Source organism: Erinaceus europaeus, chromosome 20 (assembly GCF_950295315.1).
Source record: "Erinaceus europaeus chromosome 20, mEriEur2.1, whole genome shotgun sequence".
NCBI classification, from domain to species: domain Eukaryota; kingdom Metazoa; phylum Chordata; class Mammalia; order Eulipotyphla; family Erinaceidae; genus Erinaceus; species Erinaceus europaeus.
In genome coordinates this window covers 39,601,766-39,617,540 of record NC_080181.1, presented here as the reverse complement: position 1 = coordinate 39,617,540, position 15,775 = coordinate 39,601,766, and the positions used below count along the sequence as shown (strand labels likewise).

Sequence of the window (15,775 nt, the reverse complement as noted above, 5' to 3'; positions counted from 1 at the left end):
TGACTTTACTAGTTTTTGCCTGAGTCTGACAACTAACATGCAGATGGACCCAAAGTATTGTCTGGGGAGATGGATCCATACATCAGACTTTCCTAAACACAGAGAATTTAGGAATGCTGAGAATTCTAATTCATGGATTTGTGTACATTTTTTTCTTTTCTAAACCTTCTTTACACACACACACACACACACACACACACACGCACCCACACACGCAGCCAACTGCACAGTCCCTGAGAACTTTCCAGTTACTTCAAAAGGAAGAAAGATTCCTCACAGTGAATACTGAAATAGGAGAAGCTGGAGAAGAAACTGGGAGATAAAGATAAAACCTAAGTACAGTAACACTGAAACTCAATCCAGTGAATCAAGTCAGATTGGTCTTCCAAAGATTGTGCTTCCTTCATCAGAAAATGTTCACAGATTTCTCAGTTCCCTTGCTGAGTGTCAAAATCAGGACTTTACTAGATCCTCCCTTGGAGTGGAGGCGAGGGGGGGGGAGGGCGGAGCTCAGATTTGAGTAAATACTTCATCCCGCAAAGCTTTCTTTCTCCTTCTTCCACCACCTGGTCATCTGTTTTTCTGAGACAAGCTATGTGGACTTCCAACTGTCAGATGCCTAAGGAATGCAGCTAGGATTCAGGAGAGAAGGCCAGAGGCCACATCTCTAAAAATGGGCAGGAGAGTCCACAGGCCTCAGGACCCACTCCACTGGCTCCTCAGTGGAGTCCACAGAGACACCAGGAAAGAGTCTGACTAGTATGTGTCAGCTATGCCCATAGGTCTCCAGGAGATTCTGCATAAAGATATAAGGAGATGTCTTCAAGACCTGTGCCCTAGCAAGAGTTCAATCAGCATTTCCTGGCCTGGTCTCAGGTGATCATTCAATAAAGCTCCACCCCCTAACTCAGTGCTCCATTTATTGAGGGTGACTGGGAAAGGGGGTTTGCAGTCTTTAAATTGAAATGCATTTTGTTTGTTTGTTTGTTTCATAATGACACCACAGTGTATACAGATGCTATGCAATGAGCCTTACCTCATCCAGTTTCATGTTCACTTGGCTCAATTCGCTCCACATAGGAAAGAAGTCCTCAGGCTGAGTGGACCCTCAGAATAACCAGCCAACTTTTCAAACAGGCAGAAGCCTCACCCCAGTAACTTGACTCAAGTGATTTGTCGGAGGTGGGATGGAGGATGTTAAATAGTTTGTTCTGGGAGTCGGGCAGTAGCACAGCGGGTTAAGTGCACGTGGTGCAAAGTGAGAGGATGGAAGCAAGGATCTCGGTTCGAGCCCCCGGCTCCCCACCGGCAGGAGAGTCACTTCACAAGCAGTGAAGCAAGTCTGCAGGTGTCTATCTTTCTCTCCCCCTCTCTGTCTTCCTCTCCTCTCTCCGTTTCTTTCTGTCCTATCCAACAATGACTACAACAATAAAACAACAAGGGCAACAAAAGGGAATAAATAACTAGTAAAAGAATTTTTTTTTTAAAAATAATAATTTGTTCTGCTGCTGGGAGTATGGACCAGTCAATGCCCATGTTCAGTGGGGAAGCAATTACAGAAGCCAGACCTTCCACCTTCTGCATCCCACAGGGACCTTGGGTCCATATTCCCAGAGGGATAAAGATTAGGAAAACTATGAGGGTAGGGTATGGGATACAGAGATCTGGTGGTGGGAACTGTGTGGAGTTGTACCCCTCTTATCCTATGGTTTTGTTAATGTCTCCTTGTTTAAATAAATAAAAATAATTTTAAATTAAAAATAATTTGTTCTGCTTTATATCTTAATGCTTTTCAGCCACCAACTATAGATGCTAACATGATGCTAACATGATGTCAACTTGACTTCCCAATATGCCCTGGAACCCCACCTCTCCAGAGCCCTACATGACTAGGAAAAGATACAAACAGGCTGGGGATGTGAATCCAGCTGCCAACACCCATGTCCAGCAGAGAAGCAATTACAGAAGCCAGACCTCCCATCTTCAGCAACCCATAATGACCCTGGGTCCATACTCCCAGAGGGATAAAGAATAGGAAAGCTTGAGGGCCAGGCAGTAGTGCAGCAGGTTCAGCAAACATGGTGCCAAGCGCAAGGACCGGAACAGGGATGCAGGGATACCCATTTCGAGCCCATGATCTCCACCTGCAGGTGGGTCACTTCACAAGCAGTGAAGCAGGTCTGCAGGTGTCTTATCTTTCTCTCTCCCTCTCTGTCTTCCCCTCCTCTCTCCATTTCTCTCTGTCCTATCCAACAACAATGGCAGCAATGACAACAGTAGAATAATACCAACAACAAAGTCAACAAAAATGTGAAAAATGGCCTCCAAGAGTAGTGGATTTGTAGTGCAGGCACCAAGCCCCAGCAATAACCCTGGAAGGAAAAAAAAAAAAATAGGAAAGCTTCCAGTGGAGGGGATGGTATATGGAACTCTGATGGTAAGAATTGTGTGGAATTGTACCTCTCTTATCCTACAGTCTTGTCAACCACTATTAAATCAGTTTTAAAAAATAAGGTTCTGGGGTCAGATCTAAGACAGTCTGGGAGACTGCAGAGCTAGTTACCAAAATGTGGACTTAATACCTCGTCATAAAATTACTGAGGGGCTATTTGGGTTGAGTGCTTATAAAAGATGCAGTCTCAAACTTGGACTACATGGTTTCAGGGTCACTTAAGTCTTCTATTTTCTCCTCCTCCTGGGTCATGTGGGGTTTTAGTAAAATGGGCACTCAGGTGGCAAAAACATCCCCATTACTTCAGGTAGAGTTGAAAAACAAGATCAGAAGAGAAAACACAGGTAGAACCTGAACTGGAGTTGGTGTATTACACCAAAGTAAAAGACTCTGGGGTGGGTTGGGGGGGAAGAGTACAGGTCCAAAAAGGATGGCAGAGGACTTAGTTGGGATTGTATCATTATGTGTAAAACTAAGAAATGTTATGCATGTACAAACTACTTTATTTACTGTCGAATGTAAAACATTAATCCCCCAATAAAAATTTTTTTTAAAAATCCCCATTACTGGCCTCCTACTTTCACTTCTCATGTGTGATGTGTGTTCAAGTAAGAAATGTCTAAGGCAATTCATTCAGTGATCTCTAACACACACATTCTGCCCTTGTATTTATAGAAAGTTCAATTCTGTGAGTCTCTTTCTTCCCTTTCTCTCTCCCTTTCTCTCTCTCTCTCTCTATCTCTATCTCTCCCTCCCTCCCTTCCTCGCTATTTCCCTTTCTCTCCTTCCTCTCTCTCTGCCCCTTAGTCCTAAGGTCTGATGCATGAGAGATTCCACAGTCCCAGATTATTTTTTCAGGTGTGTGTGTGTGTGTGTGTGTGTGTGTGCACGTGTGTGTGTGTGTGTGTGTGTGTGAGAGAGAGAGAGAGAGAGAGAGAGAGGGAAACAGAAAAAGAGAGAAACAGAAAAAGACACCACAGTGTGGCTCCACCACCGAGCCCCCCCACCACTCCCCGGTACAGTGCCATAGTCAGTGTTCCCATGTGGTGGCAGGACTTGAACCCTGGCCTTTGAACATCCTGGCAGGTAAGCTATCTCTGGCCCCAATTGAGAGTGCCTGTACACAGAATCTTGCCAATGTTTTTAATTTTATAACAGGGAAACTGAAGTCCAAGGCAAAGCTATGCATTCAAGTAATATGATAGGTAGAGAAAAAAAAATCATAGGGCTTCTATTCATGCAGATATAATCTGCAGGATCCAGAGGCCATATCTTTAATTCCCTAACACTGTGTGGCAAAATCAGCCTTGCCCTGCTCCTGGGTTTCTCCGCTCAGTTGTAATTGTTACTGCCTTTCTGTGCCCACTGGTTTACCTTAGGGACCTATCAACTTCATACTATTTTAGATTTTGTCACTCAGGAGGCTGACATTTTTATCAGTAATAATACAGATGCTCTCAGCATCCAGACATCAAGAGTAACTTCCAGAATGTCACTCAAAGAGCCTCTGAACTTACATTGAGAATATTTTGTACTTTTAACTAGTAATTTAATATTAATTTATAAAAATCATAAGATAATAGGAGTATAATTCCACACTATTCCCACTACCAGAGTTCTGTATCCTCATCCCCTCTATTAGAAACTGCAGTAGTTCTACTGTGGTCACAGATATATGTTGAATATATATTAGCCTTTTTTTTTTCCCAGTGGTCCTGCCTTTACTTCCTTTCTAAGTCACACCTACACCTAATACTAATTCCAAGTGTTCTTTCTTTTTTCCTCTTCTCTCTCAGCTAAGAGAAACAGTGCCTGGTTTCCTCTGTTGTCTTCCAGTACTTTAGAAAGGGAAAGTCTTAAAGTTTGATACATCAGAGAAAACTCTTCAGAAAATTAGACCTGATTTGCAGAAGAAATCTGTCAAACTAATATTACCATGAGTATCTTTACAGGGTCACAGCAGAAAATTATGTGTGCTTTCTACAAACTAGCAATGGTAAGGACTTCCCTACTCTCTGAAGGGAAGCTAACTCATTCTACTCTGCCATTTTAAGAAAGCCAACCCTGCAATGAGAGCAGCATAGAATGTTCCCAGCTGTGACCATGGACTGTGAGCTCAGAATGACAGCAACTCAAAAGTTATATGGGCTCCTATGCTAAATATGAATATATATGGGCCCCAGGTCACACTGATGTGATATATTTCCTTTCCAAATTTGGGAGTTACTTTCTGCCCTAGTGCTGCTTTCTAGTTTTCTAGTTCTATTCTCAACTCCCACACCATCTCCCCAGACAACGATTCTAGTTCATCTCCATGTTAGCTACTAGGCTCAAGCAAACATTATTGAAGTCATGGGCCCCTTGGAACATACCTAAAATAAACATCCAAGCGTCTTTCTACCCAAGAGCCCTATTTTCATCTGCTCTGTCCCTCCTCTTTAATTCCCATTTATTAAACATTTTGCCCTGCTTTATATCTTACTGCTTTTCAGCCACCAAGTTGCAGCCATTATCTTGATTCCATCCTGACTCCCCTGTCCAGATACCAATGTGGTCTGAAACCTCACCTCTCCAGAGCCTTACCCCACTAGAGAAAGATAGAAGCAGGCTGGGGTTATGGATGAACCTGCCAATGCCCATGTCTAGCAAAGAAGCAATTACAGAAGCTAGAACTCCCACCTTCTGAACCCCTGAAGAATTTTGGTCCATATTTCCAGAGAGGGAGAAATGTTAGTTAGGTAAAGACAACCAGAGAGCTCTGAGCCTCAATTCTACCAGGACTTCAAAAGTTTATGACCAGGGATCTTTGTTTTATATCATCACTAAAAGGGAAGTGAATCTGGAAAACACCAGAGGAAGTCAGGCACTATTTCACTTATCCGAGAGAGAAGAGGAAAAACAAAAGATGTTCAGATTTAGTAATAGGTGTAGATGTGACTTAGAAAGGAAGTGAAGGGAAGCTGGGTGGTAGCGCACCCAAGCTTTGTGGGTGGTAAAGCAATATTGCTCTGTCTCCCTCTCTACTACCTCCTTCCCTCTTGATGTTCGTCTGTGTCTAGCCAATAAATAAATAAAGAGAATCCACAAATAATAATAACTTTAAGAAAGAAAGGTAGTGAAGGTAGGACAGTAGAAAAAATATGTTAGATGGTAAATAGGTAAGTAGGTAGGTAGGTAAGTAGATAGATAGATAGATAGATAGATAGATAGATATGTAGATTATAGATAGATGATAGATAGATAGATAGATAGATAGATAGACAGACAGACAGACAGACAGACAGACAGTCAAACCCTATCTGTGACCTAGAGAGAACTATTGCAGGTTCTACTGGATGGGATGGGGACACAGAAATCTGGTGGTGTGAACAGTGTGGAATTAAACCCCTACTATGGGGGCCAGGTGGTGGCACACCTGGTTGAGCATACATGTTACAGTGCTCAAGGGCCTGGGTTCGAGGGCCCAGCCCCCACCTGCAGGGGGAAAGCTTTGAGAGTGGTGAAGCAGGACTGCAAGTGTCTCTCCCCCTTCCTATCACCCCCTTCCCTCTCAACTTTTGGTTGTTTCTATCCAATAAATAAATAAGATAAAAGAAATTAAACCTTAAAAAAAAACCCTAATATGGTGTGAACGATGAGTAATTATACCCCTACTATCTTATAATTTTTTAAATCAACAATAAATCACTAATACAATTTCTTAAAGAACATATGGGTTGTGTGTGAACAAATTAAAAAATTTTTTCATTTTTCTGATGACAAAACATACTGTTCTTTCAATGTATCTCTACCTGTGTGAAGATTAGAACATACCTACAAAGGCAAACACAAGTTGAGCATGGCTGGGTAGGAAGTAGGAGAGAACAACAATAGATGCACAGTTGGTCTCAAGCCAATGCCCTCATTCCATTGAATTTGAGGATATCACTGCCTACCATATTGGTCTCTTCCCACTCACTGGGCAAACCAATGCCCACGATTCCTATGTTCCACCAATTATTCACAAAGAATAGGAACTGATTGTACAGCTGATGTCAAATAATTGTACCAGTGTTCCTTGAATTTCTTTTCAATAAGAAAAATGTCCGAAGAAAACTTGTTAGCCCAGATGAATGAGCAAATGCCTAGGCAGGACATCTCACAATCTGGAAACAATCATTTTAGGTTCTGTTTCTGCTCCAACACCCCCACACACACACACACACACTCACATTTCATCTGCTACCATGGTCCACACACTCACTGCTCTACTCTCCTGGCTCTTCTTCAACAAGCCAAGCTTTTTCTTTGCTTTTGCAGAACTCAACTGAGAACGCCCTTCTCCTAAAGAACATTCTGCCCTTCTTCCTGAAATGTTACTTGTTCTGTAAACTTTTCATTATAAAGTTACTCTACTGGGATTCAACAGATCTTCTCCTTGGGGATACCCTGGCACAAACACAAAGCTGTACTGAAGCTGGTCATGACCTGACAGCAGCAAGTGGTAGAATATATCCTCTGTGAGGTCAGATGTCAGTCATTCTGCATTTATCCCTGCCTCCAATCCTGCCTCATGCTGATTCTGGTACATTCAACAGACTGTTCTAAAATGATTGGTCCTTTAAACCACTGCTTGATCTCCTGGACTGTATCTAGAGTCTAGATTCATGCAGGCTTGTACAAAGTTACAACCAACTGTCTATTTTCTTGGGAAAGCACTGATTAACTCCAACTGTCTTTTCAAGCACCTGACAAGTTTATGGGTCCAACATGAAACTGATTTAGCCTTTACCTCAAAGCAACCAACCAGTTAATGCTATCCACATGCAAATTTCTGAGGTTTTCACTTTTTAACTCTTGATTTTGACATAATCGTAGACTTCAAAAATCACTAAAATATTAGTACAAAAACACCCCACACACCATTTGTTTAACATACAAAATGGCAGCCAAAGGACTGAAACCAGAAAACAGATCTTGGTACAACCTAATTAACTCAAATATAGACAATTGTTCAAGGTGATTTATATTTGCCCTAATCATTTCTAGATTAGGATGAGTCCTTCATTTAGAAGGTTCTTTATTATCATCAAGTCTTCCTCAGTTTTTCTTTCTTTGCCATGATCCTGGCATTTTGGAAGAACTCAGGCCAGGCAACATATGGAAGGTAGATCATTTTGTCTTGCCTGCTGTTTCCTTGTAATTTCATTCAGGTAATACATTTGAGGAAAGAGAATTTGAGAAGCAGAGGTATACCTACCTTCTCAGTATATCAATTTGAAGGACAACCACTCCATCGTTTCACTCACAAATGGAATATAGATAAATAATGCAAACAAACTTTAAAAAAATGATAAACAGTTTTTTGGGTTTTGTGAAAACTATGGTGGCACAGAACTTTGATGGAAGGTGTGATGATTCACACACACCAGGTGTGAGTGTGAAATTATACCCTGAAATCTTATAATTTCATAAAACACAGTTAAGTCACTAATAAAAATGAGACTAGAAAAAAAATAAGAAGAAGAACTGTAGGGTACACACATACACAAATTAAGAGCACTAGATGTCAATTTGTGACACTGCCAACCAGACTAACACCCATGTCTTGTTTAATCTGTTGCTTGCAGGATATCCACAGCTGTGAGCTCACTATTCTTCCTCCAGTAATTATGGGGAGTTAGATCTAGGCTGTGTAGGTACATTGTTGCTCCTCAGAATGTCCCTCACTCATATTAGCATGCACTAATCACTCTTTTTTAAAAAGATTTTTTTAATATTTATTTATTTATTCCCTTTTTGTTGCCCTTGTTGTTTTATTGCTGTAGTTATTATTGTTGTTGTTACTGATGTCCTCATTGTTGAATAGGACAGACAGAAATGGAGAGGAGGGAAAGACAAAGAGGGGGAGAGAAAGACAGACACCTGCAGACCTGCTTCACCACTTGTGAAGTGACTCCCCTGCATGTGGGGAGCCTAGGGCTCGTACCAGAATCCTTACGCTGGTCCTTGTTCTTAGAGCCACATGTGCTTAACCTGCTGTGCTACTGCCCAACTCCCCACTAAGCACTCTTGCTTTGATGCTTGGCAAGTAGGGAATTTAAAATTTCACAGTCCCCTATGGTAAGAAAGTAGTCTAACCTCCTTCTTTTACTTATCTACCTACTTCCTAAACTGTTCATATGTGCCAGTGAAAACTCATGGAAATATTACTCTATGGATAATTTGTATTTTGTTTTGGACCTCACATTCATTCTTTTGTTACTCCAATTTAAATTGTTTGTCCCAAGCCATTTATATAAATTTGTCCATAAACATTTGTTGGAGATGGAAAAAGTAAGACATCAGCAGCATTATTTCACCACAGGTTCTGTCTGTGGTAATATGTGCACTCTACTGGGTGAGCCACTGCCCGGTCACTTGAGGCTTTTGAATCTCCCAGTACCTGTACTGAAGGCCCACAGGCGGTTCACCTGGTAGAGTGCACGTTATCAGGAATGAGGACCTGAGTTCGAACCCAAGGCCACCACATGGGAGTGCCTTCTGTGGAGGGTATAGCTTCCATGAGAGGTGATGGAGCCCACCAAGAGTGGTGGAGTCAAGCAGAGGCTAAGCCCCATAGATAATGCTGGTTGCTGGTGGCAAAAAAAAAAAAAAAGAAAACCCTTATGATATGTAAATAGGAGTGACATATGCCTTATTTACAAAGTTTGTCTGTGTGATAACAACTCACACTATTTATTTTATTCATTTATTGTTTTTATTGTCACCAGGGTTATCACTGGGGTTTGGTGCCTGCATGACAAATCCACCACACTGTCCTTCCTTCTACCCTATCTTCCTGCCTTCCTTTCTCATTCTTTATTTCTGTTTTATTCTCTTCTTCTTCTTCTTCTTCTTCTTCTTCTTCTTCTTCTTCTTCTTCTTCTCCTTCTCCTTCTTCTCTTCCTACTTTTTTAAAAATTTTAAAAATTTATTTATTTATTTATTCATTCCTTTGTGTTGCCCTTGTTGTTTTATTGTTGTAGTTATTGTTGTCATTGTTGGATAGGACAGAGAGAAATGGAGAGAGGAGAAGACAGAGAAGGAGAGAGAGAGAGACACCACTTGTGAAGCGACTCCTCTGCAGGTGGAGGGGAGCCGGGGACTCAAACTGGAACCCTTACTTGTGCTCTGCGCCACATGCGCTTAACCCGCTGCACTACTGCCCAACTCCCCTCTTCTTCCTAGGTGCACCACAGCCTTACCCTAATAACATTAACACTTTTTAACTGAGTTCCTCAACTCTCACCTGCCTCTTACACTCCCCAAGAAGACAGCTGTGAGCCAGCAGAGCGTGGGGACAGGCAGGGGACAGCTGCTCGTTTATGGCCTCAGCTGCACAAAATTTCAGACTCTGGAGACTGCTGAGCATGGCTGCCTCCAGTCAGTCTTCAGGAACAATGAGCAGGCAAAAAACAAAGACAAAAGACGAAGCCCAGAACCTCCATGTCAAACAGCCCTGGTACCATCCCTGACCAAAGGGAAGCCTTTATTCTCCTCCAAAACCCAAGGGGCACACTGGCCTGTGAGTGCTGGGTAGCACAGTGACTGCTCCCCTCTCAAGGTGCTATCTCTCCACCATCTTGTAATGCCACTAGGATAAAGGTCCCAGGATGCTCAGATGCTGGTGGTCTTTCTCAACAGTGGTCCTCAGACTAACTAGCTTCAGATACCAGGTCCCAAAGCACCCAGGACATTCCACTTATCCCCAGAATCCCTCAACACAAAATGACCAGTTCTAGCCTTCTTTCCTGCTAGAATAAACTTCTACATTTTCTGTTTCTTTTGCTAAGAATCCACCTCGCAGGCATCTGCAGGATTCACTCCCTCACTTCCTCTACTTCCAAACTCCAACATCACCCAAACAGTGGGGTGCTCCAGATCTTTTGACAGGCCCTGCAAAATTCCCACCTGCCCAGCTTTTCCATGCTCCAATGGAAGGACTTCCCATCTGAGGGGTCTATTTGCATATATCTGTATGTTGTCTGTCTTACTCTACAGACTGTTGGCCACCAGCATCGCAAGAACTGCTTCTGGGAAAGTAAAAATATCTCAGTTGGATGCTGCTTTCTCATGTACAAAATAAAGGTTTGAGCTCAGCCCCTACTTCATTGAAAAAAGCTTTGATTCGGTAGTCTCTTTCACTTTCTCGGTCTCTCTGCCTTCTCTCTATATATAAAACATATAAAGTAAAACTTAAAAAAAAAAAAACAACCTCACTATGCCCCAAAAGAGAGGCTATATGTGGATATTGACTACACAAACATCCAGGTTACCTCAAGAAAAAAAAATAGTCTTCATACTTATGAAATGACACCAAGATACATAAAAGAAATGGGGCATAGGCCTGGCTGGAAATTTCTCATGGATGCCTGAGAAATCTAGCAAATATCTGCTTTGGCAATTCAAGCTGAGAAAATATATTGTTCTTCTGTTGATTTTTTTTTTGTTGTTGTTGTTCCATTTCCTGAAATCTTAACACCCACTGACTTCAGTGATGAGGAACATCTAGAACAGTAAGATTTACAGGATGGAAAGTACACTTTCCCAGCACACTCACATTGTACCACCAACGCCTTGTGGGTAAAAACAGCTGCAACTTGTTCCAGGGGCTTGGGGTCAGAGAGTCAGGATAGGGCTCAAATCCTCACTACTTCTCTTAGAGTTTTACCAGCATACTCTCCACCTTGCTCTTCCTTTACATTTTAAAGTCCTTCTGTCAGTTTTTTTCTAAGTTATATACTTGTTTTCATTGATGACTTAATAATTAATGAGAATAGAAAAAATATATACACTTGATAGCAATAATACAATTTGTAAAATTTGATAAATATTGTTAAACATGCAATGAAAAAATTCATTGGAAATGCATACTTAAAGAGATAAATACAACTCAATGTTTTATTTGCCATGATTCAATAAATTAGTAATGTTTATGTCATTGTGTGTGTGTGTGTGTCAATGGGAAAGAAATAAAGAACAAAACACAGCTTTGCTTTAAAAAATATTAAGGAGGGGGAATCGGGCTGTAGCGCAGCGGGTTAAGCGCAGGTGGCGCAAAGCACAAGGACCGGCATAAGGATCCTGGTTCGAACCCCGGCTCCCCACCTGCAGGGGAGTCGCTTCACAGACGGTGAAGCAGGTCTGCAGGTGTCTATCTTTCTCTCCTCCTCTCTGTCTTCCCCTCCTGTCTCCATTTCTCTCTGTCCTATCCAACAATGACAACAACAATAATAACTACAACAATAAAACAACAAGGGCAACAAAAGGGAATAAATAAATAAAATAAATTTAAATATATATATATATATATTAAGGAGAAGCAGAAGAACAAAAATCCAAGACAAGAGTATAGGACTTGAATGCCTGAGACCCCAAGTTCCTCCTCAAAGGATCTGTGTAAGCAACAAATGAATGCACATACATCCAACACTTGTGATGAAAGGGGGTAAATGGATATCATCAAACAATCATGAAGAAAATTTGAGTTTAGCATCTACTTTTCTTGGTGTGATCCTTTCAATTGTCATTGTAAAGTCCCTCTTGATTTTCAGCAATAGTGACAGGATCAATATAATCTCTCCTTTACAATCCTCTCTAAAAAATCAATGATGCTATTTTCATCCAAAAGTTATGCTTGCTTAACGCTGATTTCACAGTTGTATTCAGTTTAAAAACAAAATTATTTGTAAGCATTGTAAGACAGATGTGACCTATTAAATAAAGCAATGAAGGAAATCTCCAGAAAGGAACAACAAAATAAAAGTAAATACAAGAAGAAAACAAACCAGCAGACAAACACAAAAAAGCCCTGCTTACTAAAACAGTCCCTTGCAACTCAAGCTCTCAAAAGGATCCTACTACTGAGAGAATGATTTTTCATTCTACACAACTCTTCCCAGCATAAAATCACTGTCAGATTCTCAAGTAGAATACAGCCCTGTTGAGCTTCTCTGGCTCTTTGGAGGTCAGTTTGGAGTTTACACAGAGGCTTTTAGCCTCTTTGATTCCTTCTTCAGACACACAGGGGAAGATAGGAAGACACAAACCCACACCAGTGTGCAAAGCACTTAAGAACCACTGTGAATCCCACCTCTGTACACTCCTGTGAAATGCAACTGAAACAGAGGAAAACAGAGCACATAATATAAGCTTTTCTTTTTCTCCCCACATTCATATTGCTGACATTCTATGTTTTTATGCCTGCATGGAATATTACACACAAAATTTAATAAGCAAACAAACAAAAAAGAGACAGGCAGGAGATTTATCAACAGGAAAAAGGAGACTGTGCATACTGAGTGCTTTTTCTCCTTCTCCCCCCACACCCACCCCACCACACCCCCAAACCTCTGCCCCACAGCCCTGAAGCTTCATAGCTCTTGGCTGGTCTTCTTTTCAGATAGAGAAACAGAGACAGAGAAGCCACAGCAGTGAAGCTTCCTTCAATGCAGTAAGGAGTAAGGACTATACTTGAACTTGGGTCTCATCAATGGCAAAGGAGTGAGCTTTTAACCCTGAACACCACCACCACCAGCACCACTACTACTGCTGCTGCTGTTGCTACTATTTAGAGACAGAGAAGCAGAAAGGCAGGGAGAGAGTGCGTATGTAAGAGACTATAGCACCAAAATTCCTTTCTACAAAGTGGAGGCTGGATCTAAACCTAGGCCACAGCAGCACACTATCCAGGTGAGCTATTTCACTGAACCCTCTGAACACTATTCATTAATCCCCCCACACACACACACACACCTTTTCTTTCTTTCTTTCTTTCTTCTTTCTTTATGTAGCTGCATCAGTCATCTATTCCCCACTTCAATTTAGATCTGAACTATTATTTTTTAAAAACCATTATATGATCTCCCCAACCCTCTGAACATTATTCTTAGAATGACAGTAACCTCTGACACCTCCATGGAGGTGAGATGGCTGAAGCTGGCAATAAATGTGTATACTGATCATGTTCTTTTTCCTGGATATGAGGTCAACACAGAATTTTAGTTGCTTTCAAGGAAAGATGGCTTCCATCATGTCAAACATTCGATACACAGATCTAATTATTGATTAACGTAAGGACTCTCCCATCATGTTTGAGACCCATAAGGAAAAAAGACAGCACTCTGTTTTAAACTGAGGAAGGATGGACTTTCCTTTGCTGACAGTTTATAGTGAAAGGAAATAGTATAACAGAAACTACTAGCATGAGGTTCACTCCTGAAATTATTAGCTAAATGTTTCCCTAGGTGATAGTCTTCCATCCAGGCTTTGATGAAAACAAATAGCCAACCTCAGTGTGTGGGCCATCTTTGTGCATGGTGAAGCCTTGAGCATGAGCATCAAGAAAGAAGCCAATTCCTCCAGGGAAAAGTCAACCTATGAGCTTTCATGGGGTCTGGGGAGGAGGGTAATACTCTAAAATCATGAATTAGGAGCATAGGGTAGCTTTAAGAAAGAAAGCAATGTAATTCACTAGTTCTTGTGTATAATTCACTAGTTCTTGTTTCCACTGCAGCAGGGCTGGTCTGTAAAGAGTGTATGTTCCAATATCAACAATGGTAAATAGTTGCCTTTTTCCTTTAGGTTGGACTTATTGATTTTTTTCCCCTGTGGCCACTGAGTCACCACCAGCCTCTAAAGTGCCATCTCACCTCCAGAAAACCAGGGAAACCTCTAAGCTTATTCCTGTCAACACATCTGAGGCGTCTGGTACTTGGCCCTTTCTTAATTCATTTGTGGAGCTATTTTTGACTATGAAAGTCACATCCATGTCCCTGTACCTGCTGCTATGTGCTCCCAGAGGCTGGAAGCTCCATTCAGTTCATAGGAACAAAGCGGTGGCTATGAAAATAGTATGTAAAGCAAGACCAAAGCAAAAAAGAAACATTTAGGAATGTTGAAGTAGACACAACTTTTTTTTAAGATTTTATTTATTTATTCATTCATGAAGAATGATAGGTGGGGGGAGGGAGAGAGAGAGAGGGAAGGAGACAGGGGAGGAGAGAGGGAGGGGAGGAGAGAGAGAGGGAGAGAGGGAGGGAGACAGGGGAGGAGAGAGGGAGGGAGGGAGGGAAGGAGGGAGAGAGAGAGAGAGAATCAAACACCACTCTGATACATGCACTACTGGGAACTGAACTCAGGACCTCATGCTTGAGAGTCCAATGCTTTATCTACCTCTCCACCTCCCAGACCACACAGACTTTATTTCTTAGACTAGGTGAATGCAATTTTTTTTTAATTGCCACCAGGGTTATCACTGGGGTTTGGTGCCTGCATCATAAATCCACTATTCTTCACAACCATTTTGATTTCTCCCTTTCTTTTCTTTTTGATAGAGACCTAGAAATTGGGAGGAGAGATGGAGAGAGAAAGAGCGAGAGACAGACCTGTGACACTACTTCATACTTCATGAAGCTTCCCCCCTGCAGGTGGTGACTAGAAACTTGAACTCAGGTCCTTGAACATGATAAAATTTGAGCTCTACTAGGTGTATCACTGTTTGGCCCCAAATGTAAATATTTTTAAAAAGACAGAAACTAAAGACAGATGTAATCCTACAACTGGAATCAATCTGCTAACAAATTCATGTTCACTCTTTTACTTAACATCATGTGAACATATTCCCATCAGGAAATAGTCTTGAAAAAAGTGTTTATTTCTATTACTACATGAGAGTCTACCATCTCAATTCCCACCCTCACTTATTTGCACATTACTGGCTGGACATAAAGTTTGTGCTGGCTTTTGTGCTATCACAATGAAAAAGGTCACATAAGTCTGTCAAAGTTTCTGAATGTTAGGTGCTGGGAGAGAAATAACTTGGCACCAATATTTTCACAGGTCTTACTGACAAAATTCACAAATCGGCCATCCTACCAGCTATATCTTTGTCTCTTTATTTTTTTTTACTTGTTTATTTATTATTGGACAGAGACAGAGAAAAATTGAGAGGGTAGGGAAAGGTAGAGAAGGAGAAAGACACCTGCAGCCCTGCTTCATCACTCATGAAGCTTTCTCCTTGTGGTGAGGACCAGAGGCTTGGGCCTGTATCCTTGCACACTGTAATAGTGTGCTTAACCAAGTGTGCCATCACCTGGCCCTACAAGGCTTTGTCTCTAAACATCAGTCCTCAGTGATAATCACAACTGCTTTGTATGTTGGAACTATTTATCTATGTATGTATTTATTTACATGTGTTTGTGGTTAAGAACTGCATATATGTACAATAGCATGAGCCTAGACTGCTTTTTCATTCAGGTGGAGAAACAAAGATAGAAAGAGAAACACCGGGAGTCAAGCAGT

The 15,775-nt window shown here is 41.4% G+C and overlaps 1 protein-coding gene across 3 annotated transcripts in view; it reads right to left on the bottom strand.

The window, feature by feature from the left end:
• Positions 1–15,775, bottom strand: part of GABRB3 (gamma-aminobutyric acid type A receptor subunit beta3) — a 266,967-nt gene that overhangs the window by 207,683 nt on the left and 43,509 nt on the right. The window lies entirely within an intron of this gene.